Genomic DNA, 26,301 nt, shown 5'->3' with positions numbered 1-26,301 from the left:
TATCCTCTTATTAGTAGTAGTATCACTAGTCTAGGCACTATATGGTATACTCCATTTTCTTCTACCTTGGTCTTCAACAAAAAACTCATAATTACACTGAATTCTTGACTACTTCAAGGTGAGAAAAAATGAAGCTTCTATCCCAAAGCAACTAATAGCTGCTATTGGTAATAGTCATACTATTATCCAAGGAACAGACTACGCTGCATTTTAATAAATCTTTATTAATTTTTAAAATACATTTCATTTTTATTCTGTAATCTAGCCACAGATGTTGACGCACTCACTGGGTGTTTCTTGCCTGAGTTTTGACTGGTATATTGTTCCAGGTAATTCTGTTCAAAGAAAAATACAAACACATATTAGAAAACCAACAAGTGACAACAAGAACACAATTTTAACGACCCTAACATATAAAATGAGGAGCGTAATCACTTTGGGCTGTAAATAAACACAGATGCAGATTAGGTAATGGAATAATAAAGTCACCGTGTTCAATATACCTCCTATTTAATTCAGTTGCAAAACTTGTCATTGATTTTAATGCAGTTGGATTGCATCCATAATTTGCAGACTTATGTTTTAACTAGCCTGACATTTGAAGATTTTCTTGTTCACTGGTGTTCTAAAATTAGTATGCCTGAAATGAACCTTAAGAACTGTTTTTCTTCTTCTTCTCCTTTAGAGTAATAATTATACTCTGTCACTTTCTGTCTTTGCACATTTTAAGCTACACATAGCTTTCTACGTTGACACCACATCTTACCTTTGTCTTCAGCCTTTGAAATTCCAGCAATCTTATTGCCAGTTTGGATTTCAATTAACATTGTTAAACTGGAACCAAAAATAGCTTATGGCATGTTATTCTTTTCCACTGGGAAATGAATGACCTCCATTGTCTTTTAAACATGATTTGTAGGACTAAAAACTACCTAGCTTATTTCTCATTCCAGTATACTCAGAGAGTCTTCTGCGGTTATGAGATACAGAGGAACAGGAAGCACACTAGCCCATACTTCCTGTCCTCTGCATTTCTTCATACTAACATAAAGAAGGCTGATCGCCGAAGAATTGGTGCTTTTGAATTATGGTGCTGGAGGAGACTCTTGAGAGTCCCGTGGACTGCAAGAAGATCAAACCTATCCATTCTTAAGGAAATCAGCTCTGAGTGCTCACTGGAAGGACAGATCCTGAAGCTGAGGCTCCAATACTTTGGCCACCTCATGAGAAGAGAAGACTCCCTGGAAAAGACCCTGATGTTGGGAAAGATTGAGGGCACAAGGAGAAGGGGATGACAGAGGACGAGATGGTTGGACAGTGTTCTCGAAGCTACCAGCATGGGTTTGACCAAACTGCGGGAGGCAGTGGAAGACAAGAGTGCCTGGCGTGCTCTGGTCCATGGGGTCACGAAGAGTCGGACACGACTAAACGACTGAACAACAACAATAACAACATAATGTTCCAACTTCTCCTCTTTTGAGATGTGCAAACTCTTGATGCAAGGACAGAACAGATGTATAAATAAAAGGAAGACCAGGGCACTGGAGGCATAAGGCACTTGGGCTTCCTGTTCTTTTCTGTGTTCCTGAAGGCGAATTGATGGAAGGAGCGTCTCCACCCCCATCGTTCTGCCCGGACGCTGAGGTCCAGCGCCGAGGGCCTTCTGGCGGTTCCCTCATTGTGAGAAGAAAAGCTACAGGGAACCAGGCAGAGGTCCTTCTCGGTAGTGGCGCCCACCCTGTGGAATGACCTTCCAGCAGATGTCAAAGCGATAAACAACTACCTGACATTCAGAAGACATCTTAAGGGAAGTTCAGGGAAGTTTTTAACGTGTGATATTTTAGTGTATTTTTGGTTTCTATGGAAGCCGCCCAGAGTGGCTGGGGAGGCCCAGCCAGATGGGCGGGGTATAAATAATAAATTATTATTATTATTATTATTATTATTATTATTATTATTATTTTCTTTTAGCAGATTTCACAATTGATTGTGGGCTATAATCATATAGACATGCAGAAGCAAAGAGGAAGCTAACACAACTGTTCAGGGCTGGGCATATGGAAACTCCCTCTCATGCAGCTGTTCAGGGGTCAAGATTGCTCTGCCCTGCAATGTGTTATATCTCTGGATGCCTTTGGGTACTTGCACACTTCAATAAATGTAAAATGTAGTAGGCAAACTGCTGACTGGGGACAGCCAATTTGAACACATTTCATCAGTATTAAAATATCCTCACTGACTTCCTGTGCGTTTCTGAGAATTCTTCTTCTTCTTCTTCTTCTTCTTCTTCTTCTTCTTCTTCTTTGGCGATCACTCATAGCTGAGTAAGATTGTCTTCCATAAACAGTTTTAACAATGAGTCCGTAAGTGACTGTGGAGGCCAATTCTGGAACCACATGTCCTTCCACAGTGGGGACATTGGTTTCCAGGAGGGAGTTGATCATGGTGTGGATTCGCCAAGAGTGCCTTCCTCCTAGCACATTTCCCCCTTTCATCCTGAGTTTGAGTGTCTTCAAAGCCCATGACACCTTTGGTAAAGGTTGTTCTCCAATTGGAGCATTCGCAGGCCAGTGTTTCCCAGTTGTCAGTGTTTATACTACTTTTTTTTTAGATTTGCCTTGAGACAGTCTTTAAACCTCTTTTGTTGACCACCAGTATTACACTTTCCATTTTTAAGTTCGGAATAGAGTAGTTGCTTTGGAAGATGATAATCAGGTATCTGCACAACATGTCCAGTCCAATGAAGTTGATGTTGAAGAATCATTGCTTCAACACTGGTGATCTTTGCTTCTTTGTTTCTGAGAATATTTCATAGTTTTTAATACTGCATATGGTTTGAGGCCAGGAATAAGAAAAGGATAACTAATTCCCATATATGAAGCTGGTCATTGTGATCTTATTCAGTGGCCCTACTCTGATTGTCACAGATTCAGAGGATGGTTGCTGCTAGACATCCTAGAGATGTTCAACTCACACCATTTTGGAAGGTTTTTTTTTTATGCCAGAACAAAGCCATTGTCACACAGAGTTGCTGCTGATGGCAGTTTGATTTTGATTAATGTAAGCCACCTTTTAAACTGCGTAAATTAAAAGGCAAGTAGTGTGTGCTTGTGTGATTTATTGACCAATTTATCAATCACCTTTTACATGTGCCTCAAAGTGATTTACAAACAAATCATAAAAAACAGTTTTCATAATTGGTTTTCAAAACAGTACAGAAACATCCGTGAAGATGTGCTGAAAAACAGTACAAAAGGAACTCCTAATGCAGAACCCTTTCCATCCAGCTCAAAAAGTTCATTGAAGCAAACATATCTGCAGCTGTTTCTGGAAAGTACAATAGTAGGCAATATTTCAGTTTATTTGCTCTCTCTTTTATCATTATTTGTGTAACTTGCTTTGAATATCTACCATTGAAAAATGAGTGAGAAATACTTCAAAATAAATAGATGGCAATCCCCCTCCACATTTCTTCAGTAGTTCTTGCTTTAGTTTCTAAAGTATGTGCAGAAAGTGAAGGTAATTCCTTGAAGGTGGGGGAGCAATGTCAGAACTGAATGCTGTGTTTCAACTTCTGTTGGCTGCTTTTTCAGGCTACTGTCCTACTTATTTCCTGTCTCTTGCATTTAGAACTGCTTTTTAAAAATCTACTAGCTTAGATAACACATATCTGAAAAACAGAGGCTGTCATTTGTCAGAAATAAAACCTTAAATACTCAGTGCTGTTCTCTCCCCCCCTTTTTACTTTCCATAACTTTCATGAATTTCAAGCCCAGAATTTAGGCCTAGACACTTGTCTGTCTCTTATCATATCTAAATCTATTTGTAAGGTGCTCAGCACTTCATCCAGTGAATGAAGAGATAGCCAGCATTATTTCAGAGAAAGAGAGAGGCATTGTGGGAATGTTAAGGATTATCAAGCGTTCTGAGTGTTTGTCCCTATCTGGAAATTATTTGTTAATGAGTGGAAAGTCCAGCAGCATCAATCGAACTGAATGATCTGAGATTTGCTGTATTTATCTCTCAAAAACAAGAAGGCAAGTAGAAATGTGTTCAAATGATAAGATTCATAGAGCCATTACCTCACAGAGCAGGAATTTTCTGGAAAATCTCTACAGCTACATGAACAGACTGTATTTGAGTCAGATTTAAAAGGAAACGCAGAAGCCATCCTGTAAATGTAATTATGTCCATAAAGGTCCAAATAGTTTAGGAGGCTATAATACCAAGTTCTCCCCATGAGGATAGGGTTAAAGTCAAGTGGAAGTCTGAAGCAAAACTGACTTTGTACTCAGATCAGTTCACAGAAGACAATAATTCAACCTGTCAGTGCACCCCAAGTATATATATTTCAGTTGCTTAGCCTCACTGACAGGTTCTAGTCAGGGGAGATTTAGGATTGCAAATGTTAACCCTGAGTTAGCAGTGCAATGTTCAGGAAGATAGTTTGCGATCATTTATCTGATGGGCATCTCAATTGTACCATTTTTCACAGAACAAAGGGGTCATACAGAATACAGCTGAGGAGCAACTGAGGGGCAACTGAGTCAATTCTATAGCAAACAAGAACAGAAGGGGAAAGTCTCTTGCCAAGCAGATTATATCAGGTTATACTGCAAGTGGATTATATCAGATTTATATTGCAAATGGTTTAGGTTAGAAATGATTGCTGGGGTCAAAAGGCCCTCACAACTAGTTCCACATGCTCAGAAAGGGATCTGGGCTGCCTTGTGCCACAAGACAAACCCTTTTGAAATGTAGGAGATTTTCAAAAGCAGTTTTTGTATCATATAAGACAGCGGTTCCAAAACTTGAGCTCTTTGGATGAAAGGCAGAGAATCTATCTATTTAAATTTAATCTCCAATGTACTAGCTCAGATCTTACCTCCACACATCCTTTGCAGTTAATGCTTATTGTTGTTTAGTCGTTTAGTCGTGTCCGACTCTTCGTGACCCCATGGACCAGAGCACGCCAGGCACTCCTGTCTTCCACTGCCTCCCGCAGTTTGGTCAAACTCATGTTTGTAGCTCATGTCCAACCATCTCGTCCTCTTTCGTCCCCTTCTCCTTGTGCCCTCCATCTTTCCCAACATCAGGGTCTTTTCCAGGGAGTCTTCTCTTCTCATGAGGTGGCCAAAGTATTGGAGCCTCAGCTTCAGGATCTGTCCTTCCAGTGAGCACTCAGGGCTGATTTCCTTAAGAATGGATAGGTTTGATCTTCTTGCAGTCCATGGGGCTCTCAAGAGTCTCCTCCAGCACCATTAATGCTTATTGCTTCATTGCAAACATATTGAACAGCAAACATAAAATGCACTTGCCAATGGTGTCTTATTCCTTTAAGGCAGGCATAGGCAAACTCGGCCCTCCAGATGTTTTGGGACTACAACTCCCATCATCCCTAGCTAACAGGACCAGTGGTCAGGGATGATGGCGATTGTAGTCCCAAAACATGTGGAGGGCCGAGTTTGGGGATGCCTGCTTTAAGGGCTCAAAACAGGAGTCCACCAAAATCTTTCCCATGTTCACTTCACCCTCAGAGCTAGCTTTCTTTGGACGTTAGGGATTGGAGTGTTGAGAAAGGTGCTAAACCAGCCGCAAATCTATCAGAAGGATCCCTGGAAGTGGCCATTTTCCTTCTCGGAAAGGAAAGGATTTACCTCATCACGCTGCACTATGTTGCAGACAATTGAAGTGAGAACACTGCTATCATTCTAGAGACATATGGGAGGCAGGGGGAAATGGCAGCCACAAGTTAAAAAAAAAAATGCCATTGCCAATAGATGGGGGATTAAAATATATAATTTCCTTCTTCGGTTGCTCATTTGCTCATATTTAGTTGAGGGAGGGAGAAATAATTTACACATGGGAATATGATGCCGTAGCCGTGTCAGCTCACATCAATGCACGGAATTATGCATGTGATATATTTATTTTTGTTATATATTTTTTTTTAAAGTTTTATATCCACAACCCACCCTCACCCCTAACACCTACCAGGAACCATGTGACTTGAAAGGTTTTGGGAAGTAAAGCATCTGCTTAACAGAGACACAAGTCTCTCATTTTCCTGTTTTGAAGTAGTCAAGTCCACAAACCTCCCATGCTCAGAATCTGCGTTTGGGTTGGATGAGCCCCAAGTTCTTGGGGTGCTTATCTGGGTCTTATCTAAATTACGCGAATCTCTGGAGCCTAGAAATGGAAATATTTGGACAAGAACAAATAGACACCACTAGTCTTTCAGGCAGGATTTCTGAACACCCACCCCGCCTGAGAACTAGAAACGCAGATTCAAATAATGTAGGGATGCCTTTTCAGAGGTGTAGAGAGAGATTTCAGGAGGGAAGATTTTCATCTAGGATTAAATGCCCCATTTTAAAGGAAAAACCTGCTTACATAGCTCCTTACTTAACCAGTGAGACTTAATGGGGCTCTACATATTTCACCCCATAGCATATCTTTGCCTCGGAGCAAGCAACATAATGATTAACATGACTCATAAAAAGACTTGGAATTTCAGGAAATTAACAGGTGCTTTCCAGCAACAGCCTGACCTTTTATATTTTTCAACAGCTTTAGTGAAATGTCTTCATGGGAAATGTCTTCATAACTACATCTTACATTGGTTTATATGGATGTATACATTACCCAACACTTTCTGCACTGGACCACCCACTCACACATCAAACTCTCATTCTGCATGCATGAAATCTGGCAATGCTTATAAAATGGAAACTCATAATGTTTTCATAATTAATATTGGCATTCTGTAATTTGAAAAAAAATCAATACCATTTGAGACAGGGAAAAATGGAATCTTATTGAGAAATTTGATATGTAATTAATTATAGGAATGCATGAAATTCTCCCAATCCAGTCTCCTTCTACTCAGACACAAAAGTAGAATAAATTAGATGAAAGTAATTAATGGTTCTAATAAATTCTAATAAACACTTTAATCTTATCCAAATGTGGAAAATGAGCATACTTTCATTCATTTTGCGTAGATGTAATTTATCTTTAAAATACTATTAAATCCTTTGTAAAAATAGAATTCAGCTATTGCACTGGAATTATATTTGTTTTTGATGTTCACGTCAGGATATTCAATCACAGTCTATGAATAATCAGATCTCTGTTCCGTATTGCAACTAAGTCTAACTATACATAACTGTAATAGATGCTCATTGGTTTCTCCCTGAGGCTGTGATCTGTCCTCTTTAGTACTTTTAAAAAACACAATGCACATTGATGGTTCCATAAGGTGGAAGATTTAAGTATTTATTTATTTGGGAGCTGCCTAGGGCAGTGGCATGAGCTGGAGGGCTCTTTACTAGTCATGAACAGAAACTGAGATAGTGGATGTTGTTGAATGCATCCCAATCTCTGAGCTTCAGGAGTGCCAGTTTGGTTTTCTTGGAATGAAGGTCAGTGGAGACTGTGGTGTCTTTAAGATATATGGTTTCATTTACACACAGAGAGATATACAACCTGAACATAAGATGGGAGGGCTCATAGCATTAACAATCCAACGGGTTTTGCTTCTCCATTAAGTTTTCAGGTGGGAAGGGTGCCAAAAGACATAGCCATGCATGCACAGAGCAAGAAGCATCTTTCTTTGTATCTTCCAGTCAGTGCTAAACATGCAGCATAGCCCTGGCTATTGTTCTCCTATTCAGAAAAATATGTTGCCTCCAGCCAGATGAAGGGGTGGGGGAAATGTCTATCACTCATCATAGCTCAGTTGTCTCCAAGGCAACATGGCCAGTTGAGGCCATTATCTTACAAAAAGACTGGTTTGACCAGTTTAGCAGATTCCATCTTGTGCAGGCCCCCATTTTGTAGATACACATCTAATCACTACTAATGATTATCTAAGAAAACTCCAATGACAATTTAAGATTAGTAGGCTTCATTTGAATGGTATGGTGTCATTTTTTTCACCTATGCGGGATTTATGGAATTAGGCCTACACTTTCCATAAGCACCTCAGGGTTTTGCACCATGTTGCCACATGGAAGAGCCATGAGAGCATATAGCTTCTCCAAGCTGACAGAGAAACGGTCAGTCAGGATTGCACATCTCTGGTAAAACCCTATACATATGGCCCTTCAATTTGCTGGTTAATGTGTGGGTCCAAAGGAGCTGGAGTGGCCAGTGCATATGGTGGTGGTGGTATAGGTATGGGCAAGGTGCCGCTTAAACCCTAATGTATGTGTGTGAGCCTTGTCGTATCTCCTCACTACAAAGGCATAGATCTTGTGATAAAAATCTCCTCTACAAAAATCTATAAGGAAAAAACCCCACCCCTCCTATTCCTACACACACACACACACACACACACACACACACACTGCTGTTTCCCAGTGGAGCTTCAGGATTATTTAGTAAATGTCACCATATGCATGAAAACATTAGGTAGGTAGCCAACATTGGGCATTTGCTGGTTTTGTTTGCAAATGAAACTTTGTTACATCGTGTATTGAGCAAGGATTAATTATCCCTAAATATTCATGTAAACGAGAGAAGAGGAGGTCTAGACATATTGGTACCTGCAGCAGTAAATGCAGACGAAGCTGCATGCATGATGAGAAAAATAAAAATAATCTACCACTTAGCCTCTAAGGAAACCTCAATGTATGCCACTCCGCCTATCTAAAGACAAAGCTGTCCGAAAAGCAAGAGTTAGTTTGCACATGGATGTCCTTTATTTTTATGAGATCCATTCATGGTGTTGGAACATTTGGTGATATTGAAGAATACAGGGATTAGAGTTCCTTCTGCAAACCCCCATTTCTCCATTAACACCATTCCCAGGAGCTCACATGGGAGGGCTGGGCTTATGATCCATGTGCATTTCCCCCCCATGCAGGACATTGACGGGGCCCAGATACAGAACTCTGGGATTTAAGCAAACAAAAATCAAAGAAATTTTGATCTGCATAAATATGGAAAAGGTCAAAATGTGCAGGGCAACTATTTCCCTCATGGGGCTGTAATTCACAACTTCATTTGTGATTGTTCTGAGGGATTTGATGTTCAGTCTAGTATGGTGGCTCTTCATAGAATTGGAAGGGATCCCCAAAGGTCATTTAGTCCAACCCCCTGCAATGCAGGAATATCAACTAAAGTGTCCATGACAGATGGCCATCCAACCTCTGCTTAAAAGCCTCAAAGGAAGGGGATCCCCAAACCTCCTGAGGAAGTCTGTTGTGCTGTTGAATGCTGTTCTTCATTGGCATTCCTCATCTTCTGTCCTTAACTATGTCTCCATGAATTACTTTAGTTGCTGAGAGAATGCCAGTAATATTCAAACTATGGCCACTGCTGCCTGCACGATACGTTCACAATGGGTGCAAAAAATAATAACGTTCTTTTCCTGTACTGTTAAGTTTTGACCACACTGAGGGGCAGAACCTCAGACCAAAGGCACCAGATTTAGCACTGCAACACAACACGACACCTAGTCATTGGTAAGGTTTGTTACCTGAAATAAAATGCTCCCACCAGTTCACATGCTGGAAAATGGGTGGATTGTTGATTTGGCAGTTTATGTGATGGCGCCATGTAAAAGAACGAAGTGTAACATACACCTAAATATAAAAATCCCCTGCCTTTTAGTTTTAACATATTATGCTAGGACGCTTTTTCTTGACAGGCTGCAATTCAATGCCCACTTATCTGGGAGTTAGTAGGATCTACACCAGACATGTGTAGAATTGCACTTTCAATGTCTCTTGGCTGCTTTGTCCAGAATAGCCTTCTCTGACCTAGGACCCTCCACATGCTGTTGGACTACAACTCCCATAATCCCTGGCCATTGACTAAATTGGCTGAGGCAGATGGAAGTTGTAGTCTGAAAGTTCTAATGGCATCAGGTCAGGGAAGCCTGGTTTATAATACACATTCCATTTAGCAACACATCTCTTCCACTAGCTGCCCTGCATTAATGATCCCTCATGCACACAAATAGAAGGAAAGAACACATGCTGAATGTGTGAAAACACCCTACATTGGGAAGCAAGGTCTTCCATCACTCTGTAAAGGAAGAATGAATGCAAATCTCTTTTCCAATAGGAAAAAATGTGTATTCTATTTAGCAAAAATCATACATGCTGTGGGGGGAAAACTGATTTTTGGAAGAATGGGCAATAAAGGCACCTGCTCTAATCAGCATGTCCAGGCTTTGAATGTGAATTGATAGGCAAGCCTACAATCTCAGCCTTGCATTCTGTCAGCTCATACAGTAGTCTTCTTCTTTCCAGGAGAACAAAAGGAGCTCTCCTTTCCACCAGGCACTGTCTAATTATGTAAGGAAAAAAGTGATTAACTGATTATGATGAATAAATTAATCTCTGAGGAGTTGTATGAATTCAGACATTTCTAATTAGTATGATTTTCATGGGGCATCTCAAAACATCCTCTGTTCCTATTAGCAATGATTAACAGAACAATAAGTAATTTTTGGCAGCTCCTTGCAAAATTATTAGAATCAACCTGGGAGACCTAGATTAGGGATTCACAAGGATTTGCCGCTGATTGATGATGAGGGAATGACAAGTACCAAAGGCCTCCCCAATGAAGGCACCCATGTCTAATGATCTTAATAAGTAGCAGTGCAACTGGTACATTTGCCATCCTGTCAACTACCCTTCTGCTAAATCCAGTGTCTTCATTCAGTTCAATTCATAGTGCAATGGGTACCATGTATCAGATTAGCAGGATATACTTCTGGCAATGTTGCAACCAAGTAATTTCTCTGAATAAACCATTCATTTCTAACCTGTTCTTCAGTGCTAGCAAACTTGGATATGAATCATGTATCATGAATCAAATAATGTAGGGGCTTGGGAAAAATTTCCCATCACACACACACACACACACACACACACACACACACACCAGAGCTCCATCACATGTTGTTCTGGAGCAGGGGTCGGCAAGCTTTGTTGGGGGTGGGCTGGTTCACAGCACCACAAACATCCTGGTGGACCAGAGTGCATGTGTGCGCATGCATGCGCATACGGCAGAGGGGCTTCTCGCTCCCCCAGTCCACCCGTCCCCCTGCCCACCTGGGGTGCTGCCAAGAGGCAGAGGCTGCCGGCAGCAGCAGCAGTGGAGGAACGAGCAACCCAAGAGGGCTGCTTTTGGGCTGTTCATTCCTCTGCCGCCACAGCCACAGCCTCTGCTGCTCGCAAAGGCACAGGAGCCACACTTGGCAGAGCGGTGGTGGCGGCGGTAACAGTGGCGGTGGCAAATAGCTTGCTCCAATGAGGGGCTGCTGGAAATGTGCTCGGCCGGCTCAGCCCAGCCCCCTTCCTCCTCTCAAACACGCATAGCCACCGTTCACCCATTGGCCAGGGCCTCAAACCTTAGCAGGCGTTTGGCCGGTGATTTGCTGCACCAGGAAGAGGGAGGAGGGTGGTGGTTCCGCTGCAGTGACGGAGGGGGAATCCCCACACCGATCCACAGAACCAGCCATGGGCTGGTTCTGGGAGGCTCATGGGCCGGAACTGGCCCATGGGCCTTAGGTTGCCGACCTCTGTTCTGGAGGGTCCTTCATCTTTTGGAAGCATCTTTGTAGCATACAGGGGGCTGTAGTAATGAGGGAGCCAACAAGTCCCATTGTGCAAATCAAGTATCACTTATTTATTTCATAAAATTTATACCCCACACACCTCAAAGCATTTTACATAAATAAAAAGCAGTTTACAAAAAAAGAAGTTCTGCTCATCTTTCCCTGGATCGCAACCAGGGTCATTGGATTATGTAAATAAATCGATGCTTTAGGTGAGATTTATGCATTGCACAGAGTTGACCCCAACACTATAAGTCTATGAAATATTCCCCATTCCCTAACCTCTTCCTCGTGCAAATATTTGCCTTCCAGGATTTGATCCCAAAATTATACTTCTTAACTACAATTTTTGATTCCTGTCCATGTCATATTGTTCATGTATACAAATCTCTATATACACACACAAAAATTAAAAAGTGATCCATGGAAATAGGGATTGTGTGCATAAAATTATTTGCTGGATGATGAACTTAGTATTGTTGCATGGTTCCCTACTTTCCCATGAAGGTCCATTTCTGGAAGAAGTCTTTCAGTGTCTGTTTCTTGGTGAAAGCCCAATGTGCTGGCTCTTGCTTGCATGTGGGTCTGTGTACAATCATGGCACTCAGTTGTGCAAGTGTCCCAGTCATGCACATTCCCTACCTGACAGTAGACCCTTGTGCTTTTGCCTCAGACAACCATGATCAACATGGTCAAAGGAAAAGACATAATGTCAGGGTTGGAGTGAAAAGTGTACCCCTGTTGCTCTAGAGTAAACACAGTAACATACTGCATGAGCAGTATACGAGTAGCGCCAGACTGTGTGCAATTTATATTAATTTGCATTTGTATCCTGTTTCTCTGAGCTTATCACTGATGCTTAAAAAAAAACATGCAAAATGCTAGTGACATAGTATCCATTGGGAAGTTCTCCTAAACAAGTGCCATCAAAATAAATGAAAACTATGCAAGACAAAGCACCAAATTTTTAAACCCACCTTCCCAAGCTGCTTATTTGGAGAAAGAAGTCTAAACTTTTCAGAGGGTCGTGCACAGGTCATTGCATGCAGAATATGTCAATTGTTCCTGTATGTTCCACATGTGCAATGGGGAATGAGCACTTATTGCTTCATAGCAGGGTAAGGTAAAGGTAAAGGACCCCTGGACGGTTAAGTCCAGTCAAAGGCAACTATGGGGGGGCAGCACTCATCTTGTTTTTCAGGCCGTGACAGCCGGTGTTTGTCATGTGGCCAGCATGACTAAACCACTTCTAGCTTTTTTATATATAGTTGCAGAAAGTTTTGGGGTTTTTTTGAGAAACTATAAGCATGTTAGGTTAACCCATTTCCTTTCAATGTGAGATGAGAGCAGGAACATTTCCATCAGTGAGCATTGCTCTCAGGAATATAGTGTTCACTATTTAAACTATATTACGCACTTGTAAATTGATGCAATGAAGGTCATGTCACTTTCCTGTTGCGCTATCATGCCAGAATATGCAAAGTTATTCAAGAGGGGGGAAATTGCAATGTCTTCAATGCCAGCAAGGAGTTGCCTTGTCAATGCTATTCTGGACATGACTAAAAAGGAATGGCTGAATTGCATTTTTAGCTAGGTTTATTGAAAATAGACATTTTAATGGATGTTGAACTCTGCAGACCTCAAGACTTTATCTTTCTTTAGCTTTTAAACACCACCCTATAATTCAGCACTATCAGCCGCCACCTCTTTCATTTTATCATCCACAGGTGAATACATTTGTTGAAAACATGATTTTCAGGTGTTTTATGCAAGTTGGAACTGTCAGAAAGCACAAAGGAAGAGGGGAATGTATGACAGTTGTTCAAGGAAAGGGCATTTGTAATAGTGATTTATACCATGCTGCTAAGTAACAAAGGAGACCTACCTAAAGGGCAAATCATGTAGTCACTAGGAAAATGTTTCTGAATTTATGATGTTGTACCTAAGTGGTGTTATCTAAAAGTGGGCTCTTGCTCTTATGTTTATCTCAATGGCATGGCTGTCTTAGCGGCATGGCTGTTTGAACCCATACCTGGGGAAACATGAGAAATCAAGAACCATGTGGAAGGAGAACTCTCTTGGCAGAGTCAGCCAAGTCTTCTGATGGTTGTGGTCCTGACCGTGTAATCAGACTCCAGAGGGTGAAGCCATGGATTCAGAGTGGGAGAGGCAATTGCCCTCTGCTGATGTACATCCTAGAGTAACAGCAGACCATTGTGCAAGTGCCTCTCTGGCCAGGGAAGCTTGTGTTGCTCTACTCTTACTCCATCTGAGAATCCTTAGTGAAACACCACTATCTCCCACTCTGTTGGTGTCAACAGCTAAAGAAAAAGCAGGAGCACTTTGAATGGAGAGACTGCTGTCATGGAAGGTGGAGATTTAGCTCTCATTTAAGACTGAGGATGATGGTCATTGAAACAGCACCTTACAGAGCTGCTCTAGGTGCCATTGAAGCCTTGTTTCCATACTGCTGGAGCTGTTGCTCAAAACAGATCAGTTGTCACTTGCCAGGGAGGGGGGAGAGAGTTTCCATATGGACTAATAGTCTGGGCTTTTCACATCAGTTCTGCTGTAGCTCCAAGGCATATTGAAACCCAGCCTAAGGCATGATTTGACAACTCTCATGCAAATACCCAGCTCTGATTAAAATGTGGTAAGTTCTGCTATGAAGCAAGTTCTCATAACACTTGCATTTTAAAAAGCCCTCTTAGATGTGTCATAGGACTTCCCTTTCTTGCTCTTTATTAATATTTTGGAAGAGCGTGGTAGGATATTACATCAACTGCTGACTCTCTGATGACACACCAGTGGTTATGCTGTTTGGAGTGGCTTCCTAAGTTGCTAAACTCCAAAAAGGATTTGTATCTGATAAAGGCAATATGTCTGAGCAAGCTAGGATATTATAGTGTTATATGTAATTCGTTTGTATCCCACTTCCTTTCAAGGCACTTTACTATCTGACCCAAAGGACTTGGTGACGCTTTCCATTTGGTATATAGAAACCAAGTGGACTGGCAGCTGACACTTTCTTCAACAATGGCGTCAAGAAGGAGTTCTCCACAACACCTGAGAGCAGCAAGGTGTTAAGCACAAGACAGGTCAACATGGTGTTTACAACTCTGTCATCCAACAGAGGGAAATGGCTGGGTAGGTTGCCAGCAGTGTCACTTCAACATCCCCTGCCCGAGGTAGCCATCTTACCCTGCCTTATGTTTGGGTGAGCCCTGCTTTAATACAACATAAGGCAGTGTATATAGGTGCCCAGATGGAACCCTAAACTGACCCCAACCCAGACTTGCTGAAAGGTTGGTACATCATGTATACTACTTAGAAGCCAAATCATTATCATCTTCTTTATCATTATCACCACCCTCAGAACCTGTTCTGGGATGACTCAGAGCCATTCTGAGCTCCTCAAAGGAAGCGTAGAGTGCTATAAAATGAAAACAAACACCTCTGGATTAAGTTACATTTGGTGGAAGTATTCCATTTTTATCTAAAAAAGATTAATGTTAGATCATTGCTACTTTGTTTGCCCTAGCTAAAGGCATTCATATTTACTGAGATTATTCTGCATAGCCTATTGTATTTTTTTTAATGATTTACTAACTGCTATAGCAGAACATTTAAGAGGAGAAAACAGGATATGATCCCCCACAGGTAACCATTGACGTGTTTGTTACTTGACACTAATCTAGAGAGAGGCATTACAAAAGGAGAGTTGACAGATGTACATGTGAGAGCCACAGAAGAACCAGGAGACCTCATTGTTATCGGCACTGCATAATACAATGCAGAATGAATTAATTATGATGATTGCTTAAAATGTACCTTTTTGTGTAATAGCACTAATTATCAGCAACCCTTTACAATGAGTGGGTAATCATTTCTAATTCCTCCAGCATTCATTGTGGTAACATTAATCACGATGAGCTCATTTGGTTTTAATGTGAATATAATATGTGATACCACAGGAATTCTATTGTAATCTAGCAGTAAATAATGCTCACTTACTGCTTGAATGTTAGCAAGAATTCCTTTGTGAGACGGTGAATGCTGGTTGGTATGCATCCTCCCATAGCGTTTGCTTGTTTGCTCAAACGTTTGTTGGAAACGTTTGACGCAGCACAGCCTGCCACTCGTAGCTCGGAGGAGAATTGTGCTTGAGGCCATCTGGAAATTCCATTGCCATTTTGGACCGAGCTGAATGGACAACATTGGCATGCTGGCATTGACTTGGAGAAGTGGCTTTGGGTTCCTTTAAATTAACATGGAATAAAAGGAGGTCTGAAGACATAGCAATTATGACACACTTGTATAGTTATTGTGTTAATTACTATACTGTGGAGTTGCCTTTATGCCTTTATTGGAGAAGGGCCATAGCATCTGCTCTGTTGCATGCAGGAGGTCCAATTCCAAGCATCTACAGTAGGGTTGAGAGAAACCCCTTTCTGAAATCCCAGTGAGCTGCTACCAGTGATTGCAGATAATGCTAAGCTAGGTGGACCAATGGTTTGGCTCAGTATAAGGCAAGTTCCTCTGTTCCTATGACATTGCCAAATCAGAATCTGCCCTATGACAACCATATTTACAAGGCAAACAGATTGAATATTTTATAACTTGTAAAATGAGCATGGGCAGGCATGGTATGGATGCATTTTCCTTCTCAAGAATCTTGGCCAGGAGCTTCCTTGTATTTAATCTACTAATTAAGATAAAAGAGCTCGCCTTCTCACGACATTCAAAAACCACATTCTCTTTTTACTAATAGGCAACACAGATCACCACACACACATTCACGTTATTAATGTTAAGTCGGAGACAAAGGGTGATCAGGTGCCCTCAATCTCACCTACAATAATGTAATACTTCTTGCTTTTTTTGCACTGTTTCCCCTTCTCCCATAAAAAAGCCTGTTTTGTTTTGCCACCCCAAAAAATCCTTGCCATGACTAACTGCCTCTTCCATGAGGTCCCTGCCATGTGCATGAGAGAGAGGAAGGAGAGAATGAGAAGCTCCTCCTGTCTTTTCCTTCATCCTTCTTCCCATTCGTCCTCTAGTTGCCTTCCTGTCCCCTCCCTTTTCTCACTCATTTTCCCATCCTTTTTCCTCAGCTTGTTTTCTTCCATACATCCACCCCTTCTTATTCCCTTCATTCCCATCCCTTCTGTCACATCTTTTCTTAGTATATTTACTCCTTTTGTGTTTCTCCATTTCTTGCTTTCTCCTCTTTCCACCCCTCTTCTATCCCACTTTTCTCTTTGTGTGCACACTGTTTCTCATCTCCCTCCAACTAGCTAATTCAGGTGGGAATAGTCTTTGGTCTCCCGCATCTTGCTGAACTACTTCTTGGGGCTGATAGAAGTTGTGGTTCAGCAATATCTAGATGACCACTCTTGAGCTATGCGATGGCAGTACTTACTCTCATTGCCTCCATATATATGTCTGTTCATAGGATGTGCCTCAAAGGAAGACCCACATACACAAAGGAAAGCCCATGTACACAACACTCTTCCAAAAAAAGGCTTGGTTTTAATAACATGTTGTCTTTCTGCAGCATGTGCATGCATATTACAAATAGGAGAAGGAAAATGTTCAGAACAGGTTTTGTGAAACTTACTTCCTCCGATTCATATGGAAGAGATTCTTGTCACCTTTCATATTTGTGGGTCCTTTTTATTCAGTAACAGATCATATTTTCTTGAGGTATCAGGTGTGAGTTTGCTTGTGTTTAATCTCCTCCTTTAGCTATCTTACACAGTCTCTTACACAGTTTCCAACTGTATCAGTAAGCAGCCACAAGGAATGTTCAGTTACTGAATTTGGATCGCTAGAAGGCTATAAGCACTATCAACATAAATACAGCATACTCAATGGAGCAATCAGGGATCATGGTTATCTTGTGGGCTATGTATCTGATAATGTAGTCAGAATGTACTTTCTGACACCGGTAAGGGCAAGTTAAGTTTATTTAGAACAGGTGTGGGGAACCACTGACCCTCCAGATGTCACTGAACTACAACTGCTGCAAGCCTATTGTTGGCAATGCTTCCTAACCAGATCAACACTTTCAGCAACCCCTGAAGAATGACCAAAAGGGAAGTACCATTTGATGCTTTAAAAAAATGTTCACAGATCAGTGCTATTTTTTTTCATAAGGCAAGTGTTAGAGCTGCAAAGGTTTTCTGTTCATACCTGACAAGCAAGGATGCATTGTTAGTGTGCGAGTATAATCATTGCCCAGGGGTTCCACCCTATACAAAACCCTTGCTTGCACACTTGTTCATAGATGGCAAGACACTGTTAGCAAGGAAGAGATGGACCAGTGCAGGGTGCATTTTTCACTCATTAAAGTCAATGAGGAAACCCCCAATTGATTCACCAGAATTAGGATTGTGCTATAGCTAAGATTCTCCAATGGCTCTGCTGATACAAGCTTCATTAATTTAATGTTCACATGCTGTGTGAGTCCTGAGGGTGGCCTATAAACATTAAATGGTTTATTTCTAGGCAACATCTTTTTGGAAATACAATATTCTCAAATATCATTTTAATCTGAACCCTGTGAATTCCATAGTAAGAAAATGCTTGATTTTCAATTGCCTTTGTACTTGGTGCATGCCTTACCTTGGTGCAGTGATTGAATGCCTTCTCTGTTTTGTAAAAAATAAATAAATAAAAATTCAACAAATGTACCGCAAGTTGCAATATTTGAATTAAAAAATCATTTAGAACACAGGGAATAAAAACAAAACACACACATACCAAGAGTTATATTTTGTTTACCCTTGAGTTTCTTCCTGTCATTCTTGATTCAATTCTGGTTCAACAATATATGAGCTTTGCAACAGGGATTGTGAATGCAAAAGAGTTAACAGTGAATGCTTTTCTTTAGTAAGTGAGTGAGTTCACTGTTTCCTATAGCTGCTACAAAAACCCAAGCAAACCTTAAGTTCCTAATAGGTTATAGTTACAGCTTCACATGCTTGCATCTAATTGTGCTGCTGATCAGAGTAGAATGAACTCACTGATACTAAGAAATAAGAGAAGCAGGGCAAAAGAAAGTCCTGTGTTCACAAAGGAAACCCCATTCCCATAAATTTCATGGAACCAATTGGCTGAAACACATAGCTTAAATATTTCTCCATCCTCTAAACTTTCAAACCAAGTAATGTCATGATGGTGAGCAGAAGGAGAAACATAACTCTTAGATGAGGGTTGGTCATTGTGGTGCCCTCCTAGTGTTTTGTACTACACCCCCTCTCAGCCCCAGACAGCATGGTCAATGTATTAAGAACAATGGTAGTTGTAGTCCACAAAATTTGGATGCAACCATGTTGGCCATCTGTGAGCTAGATAACTAATTTTTGGTGCTTTGGGAAAAGTCCCATCAAAAGGACAAACTTATTCTGCCAGACTCCTGAGTTTCAAGATGCTTCTGAAAGACGACCACAGAACCTGCCCCAAATGGACTATCTTGTAAGCCACCCTGATAGGATTTATCCCAATGGATGAAATATAAATAATTCTCATAAACAATAATAAAATAAATAAAGATTAAGACACTATGCAGTGCACTGTCTTCCATTTCCTCCTTTAGCAGCTGAGGCATATTTTAAAAGGTTGTAGGTCAGCATTGCCCTTTTTTTCTAGAACTAGCATGGTCCTAGCTGTTAAATCAGAGGAACAAAAGCAATTTCATATTTTTTTAAAAGAAAAGAAATACAAAGAAAAGTTTCAGCAATGAGCAATAATAGGGGGAATCACTCCGACTATGATCTTCAGATTAAGAACTGAGGGTATTACAAGCATGATCCTATTTTCATTTGCAAAATGTTGGGAGGCATGTTGATATACAAATTACCAAATGGCAGGCAGATATTAATGGCAAGTTATTTATCTATTTTATAGGTCTAAACTTTGCAGTGGGTAACAACAACAAAAAGGCACAGATTGTCCATGATATACTGGATTTATTTAAAAGTAAAGCTATGAATGAGAGCTCAATAAATCTCGTTTCTTTTCTGCTTACCAAATGAAGTTGTTTGGAAAACAGCTGTTGGGGGGGGAGGGCAGCAGGGGAACACATCTTTTGCAGACTGGTCTAATCCATTCCATCAATTTAGCCCCTTGTAAAGTCACACACAATTATTCTGGAAACAAAGCGAGTACTGTGTCAGATTGCACGCTATGAAATAAAAAGTGGGTTAATGAAAATACAGGCTAGGAAAAGGAAATAAGATTAGAGGTGACATATTGTTTTCAGCCAAGAGGACTTCTCTGGGTTGTAGCTAGGGGAGGGGGAAGGGAAATCTCCAGCTATTCTGCTTTAGCCATCATATCAAGTCTCCATTTGTTGTGGAATTCAGAAATAATTGTGACCTTAGGGCTGCACACAGCAGCATGAATTAGATGTGGGTAGTCATGAGCACTGTTTTCTTGAGCTACCTGCAGCTAGTGTAGCTCCTTGCCCAAAAGGAAGCTTGGAGTTAAACAAATTCTCTTCAGGCACTTTGGCTTTTAAGTAGTATAAAACTCATCCTTCAATTATTATTTTCTAAGGGACCCGGTACTATTATAGCCACCGGTAAATGACTGGTATTAGCACTCCATTATTTGAAACAGAACAGGCCCCAACTTTGCTCATGTCCATGTATAAATCATACTTTCCTTAATTGTCACAGCCTGCAGCCAAATTAGGACCACAGATTACAAGCGTGTTTGCTGAAGATATGAAGCCCTTGAAGTCTTTCGTGAAGACATGCCATTGAGTGGAGAGTATGAGATAAACGGGAAATATTTAGACACGCTGACAATGGGGAGACTTGACTGATTACTAGGGAGGCACAAATACAGGCATATTTTTGGGACTGTGCCCAAAGAAAGCTTTCAGGAGTAGTATATTAAACTGCTCTCTTCTCTCTCTCTTTTTCTCTCTCTTTCTCTCTCTCTCTCTCTCTCTCTCACACACACACACACACAGAGGTACACTAGCACAAAAATCTACTTAAAGCAGCTTTTACCATCCGGCTGCCCTCCAGATGTTTGGGACTGCAACTACCAGCACATGCTTTGTGGCCATACTAATTACTGGTGAACACGTTTGTACACCACAACTGGTGCCCAAGTTACATTTGGTGTTGTTGTTGTTGTTGTTGCAACAGAAACAAAATTTTGCATCACAGTTCTGAAACTTCATCATATTATTATTTTATTAAGAGTGTCAGTGGCTTGGATCCTAACCAGTGCTTTCCCCCCAAGAAAAACAGGTGCCAGAACTCACCATTAAGCTGTTAACATTAAGTCACTGGGCTACTTGAGGCAGCCCTGAACGGATTCCGGTTTGACAATGTCACGGCTAAAAATTATGGCAGGCTGTCTCCCTATCCTAGCTTGTTTGAGGGTTGCTCCTGGTTCTGGGGCAGGTCAATTAAATGCACCCTGCATCCCCCATTCTCTTAGATTCAGGTAGATGGCTAGGACAGCTTGGAAAGACCCTTGCACAAATGTGCGCACATGCAACGGTAAAGGCTTGGCTGGAAAACTTAAAGAACCCCGCCATGACACTGGAGACAGACTGAAGAAAAGGAAATATTAATTGGCCCTGCCCTGTAGCTTGACCAATGGTGGATAGGAGCAACTAGGAGCTAAATGGAGTGATAGATCTTTAAAAAAAAAAGTGTAGACTCGAACACCCAACCAGCTTCCATTTTGACTTGAAATATTCATTTTGGGCTTCTCAGAAGTATGTAAAAACAGGAAGCAGGTAGGGAAAATTCTGGCCCACAATGACGTCTGCCTGAGAGGTACCAGAACTGTACTCTGACATATTCCATCTGAAAACACACACAATTAATCCTATCTAATTTCTGCTGGTGGAATTGTTCCCTGAGCATAGTTCTGGCCATGGAATACTGCCCTTGGTGGAATGGGGTCTGTCCACGCCCCAGCCAATCAGCTCTGGGAGATTGGGGGACCATCTAGAATAGGATGAGAAGCAACGCAGTGGGGTTAAGGGGGAAACTGGCAAAAAATGCCTATCTCCTTTCTGTTGGAGGATCTTCCACTGGATCACAGTTCCTCCATGAATGGAATGAATAGTTCTATTTCCAAGCACCTAGTTAGAAGCCAAGCAATTATGTTTGTGTTTCATGCTTACTAAACTATCACCGGGAATGTCATAGAATCTTCTGCAATTGATTTTTGAAATGTTTCTGCATTTTTAAAATGATCTAACTATTTTATTTATTTAAAGTGTGAGTCTACCCATCCTCAAGATTTTGTGTAGGTAAAAATACCTTGGAAAGAATTTATATCAAATAACAAGTCAGATACATAAAACATAGCAGGTATTTATGCCTCCTACAGTATAACCTTTAGCAACAAGAAACTAGCACATACAAAAGAGATCTTAACAATAATTTCAAAAGATATTCATTCTCGGGCTTTGGAAGGTCTTCCAGAGAAAGATGTGCCAAGTTTATGATGTAGTTATTAAAGACTCTTTTTCTGTGTTGTTCAGAAGTTAGATCAAAGACACTTGATTTCATCTTTTGCAGTAGCTCTAATGTGCCAGTATCTGGATTAGGGCCAGCCTGGATTTTATTACTGTTGAGACTCTCTACAAATTGGACTTGGTCAGGCAGGTATGAAAGGTGCTGGAAGGCTTAACTTTGCATTTTCTTTTCTACTGGAATTGTTTCAATGAGACTTGCTTCACTTTACACTGGCCATCTTTCTGTGTCTTTCATGTTTTCCCAAAGAACACTCTACTGGTGCACAGATGGAAATTTTAAAGACAGTATTCAAGGATGGCCTGAGCAACTAATTTTGTCCCATTTTAGTCTCACTGGCATGTCTCTGTAGCACGTCTTTACTATAAAAGAAACACTTTTCAGTGCTTTTTAGTGCATTCTCCAGTAAAATAAGTATACCACATGCAACATTCATGTAAAATATAAAATATATAAAATGTAAAATGTAAAAATACATATATGCTTGTAGTTTTTGCACACAGAACACGAATTGCAAAATTCAGAAAAATGTGTAATCCAATTGTGGCTTGTGTTCCAATCTGCAAGAAAGTTCAAAAGTTTCAGACCAGGTCGCTCAATTGCAAAAATCCAAACAAGCAGAATTCACCTTGAAAGTTGATGTATTGTGGGGTGTGAAAAGACTGAACAGAAGGGAGCCTTCTCTCTCTCTTTGGAATTTGGGTTCAGCCTATGAAGTACACTTTCAGTAGCCTCAGAACTGAAAAAAGACAATATATTTCTTAGCACAATCCAGTTAACTTTATGGATAGCCATCATATAAAGATGACAGTGATGCTCACCTGGGAAATATGGAAACTATTAATGCTTGTGTCAAAGGATGGACATCCGAGAGCCCTGAATTATTCTTGGATTATAATCTGAGTTGGGGAAGAATATACTGCTAATCCCTTCCCATTTACCTAGCCCTTTGATCCCCATATTCCCTTTACTTAAAACCGTATTTACTTGGCCTGATAGACGGGAGTCACAGTAGTGCCCTGGCCACCAAAATGGAAGCGTAGAGGTCTTTTCCTCCCTGGAGCACAGTATTTTGACAGGAGGGCCCAAGATCCTGATAACCTGCAGGAAACCCTAGCCACCACCTGGTGGCCTCCTCCTTCTCCCCATGGCTCTTCTTTTTCTTCATTATAAGATAAAATATCTGTGATTCACACACACCCTAAGAGAAACATCCAAGTCTGCATATCCAGTATCAAAATCCTCAGTCCATGGCTTGATTATTATAATAGCAACAACAATAACAGCTTCTTTGAGTGTTTACAAAGAAAACTGTATTGCAAAATTTACGTCATTCACCTTGCTTTATAATGTGTTGAGAATGTCTGCCACAAGCAACAATACACTGTAAGAAAGGGGACATTAAACATCAACTATCAATTGATGTGTCTGTTTTCCCCCCATCACTGAATTTATTGTAGTTGCCTATCGTATTTAGTTCCATGTGTAAGTTGGAAGATGCTTAGAGCATCTACTGAGATGTTGTCTTTCCCCCTTCCCCAAAAAAACATCATATTGGCAAGGAAGAATCATTCCTGAGATTTCTTTATGATTTTTATTCCTTCAAGAAAAAGAGACAGATATACGTCGAGTCACAATGATTGTCGAAGGCTTTCAAAAAGTAAAAGGCTGTTCAGTGAGTAACTTTCATGTTTTCAACTTGGCAAGTGCTGCAGTCAAAGGGAGACCTTATCCATTTTCTTCAGAGCTCTATCATTAGCTCTTCATCCCTGGTGACATTTTGACATGTCATCGTTTCTGTGATCTGAAGTATGTATCCATTGATTTTTCAATCATTCTCTATTAAAGCCAACAAAAGAGATTTAATGATCCCATTCAATCAATCCCAGAAAAATAGCCACCAGTTTCAATCCCATTAAAGATCCATACTTTTTGTTGTTGTTTGCTTTCTCTTGAATTCCTAGTAGATTAAAATAATAGATGCTTCTTTGGAAATGGCAAAAGAGGTGTTGAGCTTTATAAGCCAGAGGCAGTACTTTCGACTAAGAGAATGTTAGTGCATAAAGCCATAAGAATTCATGATGGATATGGCTACGAGAGTCATGGGTTCAGTCACTATCCCTTCCAAAAGTTCAAATGAAATTAAGCACACAATATTATGTCATAGCATGTGTCTGTATTATACTATTCCTAAAAATGAAAGGCCTGGAACCTCCATCCCTCTCCCATCAGCAGACTCCATATTTTTAGATTCTGACATTCATAGAGCTGCTGTTTCCTAATGATCTCACATTCTTTCTCTTAAGATGGCTCCCCTTGTTTGGTGCTCTAGCCTATAGTACAATACTTTCTGTGATTTTGGAGATACCAACAAAGGTTGGCACATTTCAACCTGTTCTGACTCCTTACTGTGCAAATGTATCTCCCTGAAAATGTTAGGTTATAGGCATCTTCCAGTCTTCCCATTCTTATAGCTTCCAAGATATACAGTAATGAGTCCACTAGCTCAGATTTCATTATATTTATTTATTTGCATTCACAGAAAAATAACAAGGTGCTGTAGATCATGAAAAAAATGGTGCTACAATAAGAGCATCAATATAAATGTATTGCTATCCTACAATTATATGCCAATTTCAGTAGCAGTATAAACATATATAGCAAGAGACAGATAGTGAAATATTATTTGCTGAACAAGTTAGATATATCTCATGCCTGCTCAATAAGGAAGGTACCACAACTGTAAAAAATGAACATTTTAACTAATAATATTGATGGATCATTTGTAAACAGAAAGGGAATTTGGAAAACAATCATTTTTGCACTCTTTTGCAATGCAGATTAGATGAACAACACAGGGCTATGCAGACTGGGGAAAATGGAGGTGAGAATGTCTTAAGTTGAAAGCAGTGGTTTCAAAATTAAAGGACCTGCCCCAAAAGACAGTAACAATAATGTAGTGAGCGGCAGATACTGGGAGTACTTTTGGATAGAATTTCTATTCAAGGCTTTAAATTATGTGTGTGCACATGCACATATCTCCCACCTTAATGGAGGCATTTTAGCATTTGACATGTGCCCTATAGGTGAGATTCAAAGCATGCGAAAAGGTCCACTGCCTTTTTGGACTGTGAAAGCTAAAAGCATTTATTCCGGCACTGCCTTGTTGACTCTAATTGGGGCCTGCTTGCAGTAAGAACAACAGGGGGAAAAATCTGTCCTGTTGTTGACAGCACAAGGGGAAAAAACAAAACCAAAAAACATTAGCCAGTTTTTCTTCCAGGAACCATATTATTCCCTATTTTATGCAGTTGTCTGTATCTCTCTCTTCATTCTAGTTGGATGCTAATGCATTGATATTATTCCTGAAGCAAATATTATTTTGTATTCTTTGTAATGGACCCTCACATGCACAGTATTTCTGCATATTTCATACGATCTGTTCTGTTAAAATAATCATTAGCCTGCAGTGCAATGATAATAATTAGAGCTGTGTAAATCCCTGCTAATTCAGCCCTGTGTGTTCTGTGGCACATTTTATTTTATTCATTATTTTGCCCAAGCTTTGCATCCTGTAGGTTGGATTATGGGTTTTTGTTGTTTTTGCAGTGGTGAAAACTGTCCCCCTAAGCTTTGTTTTGATAGGGTTTGGAAAGTGTGTTCTCCTTCATGGAGAGCATGTGTTGCGGTGGGGGCCGCCAGGACACTCCAAAGTTGTGGGTGGGCTAATTGTTCGTTGGCCGCTGATGCGATTGGGGCTTCCCTTGTTGTTGGGAAGAAGTTAATGTTGCCATTTGTTGATTGATAGCCAGAAATGCTAAAACTCCTTGCACGAGGCTAGGGCTTCCTCTTTTCGACCGTGCATCAGATTGATCACAGCGAAGGGAGACGGTTGTATTTTTCTACTAATTACCTTGTGTCTTTGGCCTGCTTTAATTGTGTTAGCTTCTATTTAATTGATATTTTAGTCCTATTCAATTTTCTTTTTTCTGTGTAATATTTTCTTTTACTTTTACTCTGCTTTCCCACACCCCTTTTTGGTCTTTAATTCCCCCCTACTCCCCCCTCCCCCTCCTTTAGCTTACCTTAACATTGGGTCTTCTAATTTGGTGACAGGCCTCTCCAAGGCCGGTTTTCTTTAATTCATTGCCCCGGCTGCCCCTTTTCTGCCAGTCCCGGGTGAAGGGTGGGCCTGGCTGAGGGCGCAGCAGC

The 26,301-nt window shown here is 40.7% G+C and overlaps 1 long non-coding RNA gene across 2 annotated transcripts; it reads right to left on the bottom strand.

Annotated features, from left to right (window-relative positions):
- Window positions 1-254: 254 nt before the first annotated feature.
- LOC308479769 lies at window positions 255-26,301 on the bottom strand. Of its 2 annotated transcripts, XR_013987817.1 has the most exons (4): window positions 26,175-26,301; window positions 19,608-19,728; window positions 15,590-15,833; window positions 265-335 (listed from the first exon to the last, which is right to left on the bottom strand). It is a non-coding gene; the product is annotated as an uncharacterized lncRNA (long non-coding RNA). The 2 variants fall into 2 exon arrangements; XR_013987816.1 differs by lacking the exon at window positions 15,590-15,833 and having other exon boundaries at window positions 255-335.

This window comes from Podarcis pityusensis (genome assembly GCF_964106645.2).
Source record: "Podarcis pityusensis genome assembly, chromosome: 6".
NCBI classification, from domain to species: Eukaryota; Metazoa; Chordata; class Lepidosauria; order Squamata; family Lacertidae; genus Podarcis; species Podarcis pityusensis.
This window is presented reverse-complemented; position numbering and strand designations above follow the sequence as displayed.